A 2,500-nucleotide genomic window follows, 5' to 3' on the forward strand; every position below is an offset into this window, starting at 1 on the left:
ATAGATAGAGAGGTCAAAGGTTACTTCCTCTCCTCCACCTGTATCATCCCTCTCATCCCTCGCTCATGTCATCTCTTGCTTTTGAAGTTTTGCTAAAAGGAGGATCAACTCCTTGGGGGTGATGGCTGCCAGTCATAATGCAGAACTGGCCTCTGACGAGAAGAAACCTTCCTCTTCTGTTTTTAGTCATTTCCACTGTCTGCACATTGGTTGAAGTGTGTTTGTGTTCAGTGTGTGTGTTCAGTGTGTGTGTGAGAGTGAGAGTGTTTGCTTTCCCCTGACAACCTGCGCCCACAGTAAAACCCACAGTAATTGCAGCAATGTACACAGAGTATGTTGAGAGAGAGGGCGAGAGAGCGAGAGAGCGTGCAAGAGAGAGGGGGGTGGGGGGGAGGGAGAGAGAGAGGGAGAGAGCGGGGAGAGGGAGAGAGAGGGAGAGATGAGGGAGAGAGGGGGAAGAGAGGGAGAGAGGGGGAAGAGAGAGGGAGAGCGAGGGGGGAGAGAGGAAGAGCGAGGGGGGAGATAATTAGAGAGAGAGGGAGAGAGAGCGCAAGAGAGAGAGAGAGAGCGCAAGAGAAGAAATTAGAGAGGGGGAGAGATAATTTGAGACAGACAGACAGACAGACAGACAGACAGACAGACAGACAGACAGAAAGAAAGAGAGATAGACAGAGAGAGAAAGAGAGATAGACAGAGAGAGAGAGACAGTGAGAGAGAGACAGTGAGAGAGAGAGACAGAGAGAGAGAGACAGTGAGAGAGAGAGACAAAGAGATATAGACAGAGAGAGAGAGAGAGAGACAGAGAGAGAGACAAAGAGAGTTAGACAGAGAGAGAGAGAGAGAGAGAGAGAGAGACAAAGAGAGAGAGAGAGATATCGAGAGAGAGAGAGAGAGAGAGAGAGAGAGAGAGAGAGAGAGAGAGAGAGAGAGAGAGAGAGACATGCCAAGTCCCATGGGCGCAATTAGAGTGTAGACACTGTTGTATTCCAACTCAGTAAAATGTTCTGTACCATCTACACTATAAGAAAAAAGGTGCTGTCTTAAACCAAAAGGGTTCTTCAGCTCTTCCCAATAGGGGAACCCTTTTTGATTCCAGGTAGAACCATTTGGGGTTTCATGTATTACCCAGTGTTATACATGGAACCCAAAAGGGTTCTAACCTGGAACCAAAATGGTTCTAACCTCGTACCAAAATATGTTCTAACCTGGAACCAAAAGGGTTCTAACCTGGAACCAAAAGGGTTCTAACCTCGTACCAAAATATGTTCTAACCTGGAACCAAAAGGGTTCTAACCTGGAACCAAAAGGGTTCTAACATTTTACCAAAATTTGTTCTAACCTGGAACCAAAAGGGTTCTAACCTGGAACCAAAAGGGCTCTAACATCTTACCAAAAGGGTTCTAACCTGGAACCAAAAGGGTTCTAACATCTTACCAAAAGGGTTCTAACCTGGAACCAAAAGGGTTGTAACCTCAAACCGAAAGGGTTCTAACCTGGAACCAAAAGGGTTGTAACCTCAAACCGAAAGGGTGCTCCTACGACAGACAAAGAACCCTTTTTGAACCCTTTTTCTAAGCACACAGGTCAAATTAAATAATATCTGACTCTTAATAACCTGTCTAGGATCAGCGTGCCGCTAGCGGCACACCCCCCCCCCCCCCACTGAAAAACCAGTGCCGCGAAATTCAAAAAAAATATTTTTTTTAAATATTTAACTTTCACACATTAAAGTCCAATACAGCTAATGAAAGACACAGATCTTGTGAATCCAGTCAACATGTCCGATTTTTAAAATGTTTTACAGGGAAGACACAATATGTAAAGATGTACATCTATTACCTAAAAACACATTAGCATAATCCATTATCTTTTATTTGTCCACCAACACCAGTAGCCATCACCAATTCGGCTAAACTAAGATATTTATAGCCCCTAACCAACAAAAAAACTCATCAGATGACAGTCTGATAACATATTTATGGTATGGGATAGGTTTTGTTAGAAAAAAGTGCATATTTCAGGTAGATGGCATAGGTTACAATTGCACCCACCGTCACAAATGGACTAGAAAAACTACATTGAGCAACGTGTTTACCTACTTACTAATCATCAAACATTTCGTAAAAATACACAGCATACACGAATCGAAAGACACAGATCCTGTGAATACAGACAATATTTCAGATTTTCTAAGTGTCTTACAGCGAAAACACAATAAATCGTTATATTAGCATAGCACATAGCACATAGCAGCCCAGCATTGATTCTAGCCAAAGTGGGCGATAACGTCAACATCGCCAAAAATATATTAATTTTTTCACTAACCTTCTCAGAATTCTTCAGATGACACTCCTGTAACATCATATTACACAATCCATATAGAGTTTGATCGAAAATGTTTATATTTAGCCACCAAAATCATGGTTAGACAATGTGAAATGTAGCTCAGCTGGTCAGAAAATGTCCTTGCGCCACTTAGACAGTGATCTACTCTTATACA

The 2,500-nt window shown here is 42.7% G+C and overlaps 1 protein-coding gene across 1 annotated transcript in view; it reads right to left on the reverse strand.

The window, feature by feature from the left end:
• LOC129863300 (FRAS1-related extracellular matrix protein 2-like) overlaps nt 1-2,500 on the reverse strand; it is a 67,483-nt gene that overhangs the window by 2,346 nt on the left and 62,637 nt on the right. The window lies entirely within an intron of this gene.

This window comes from Salvelinus fontinalis, chromosome 10 (genome assembly GCF_029448725.1).
Source record: "Salvelinus fontinalis isolate EN_2023a chromosome 10, ASM2944872v1, whole genome shotgun sequence".
NCBI lineage: Eukaryota > Metazoa > Chordata > Actinopteri > Salmoniformes > Salmonidae > Salvelinus > Salvelinus fontinalis.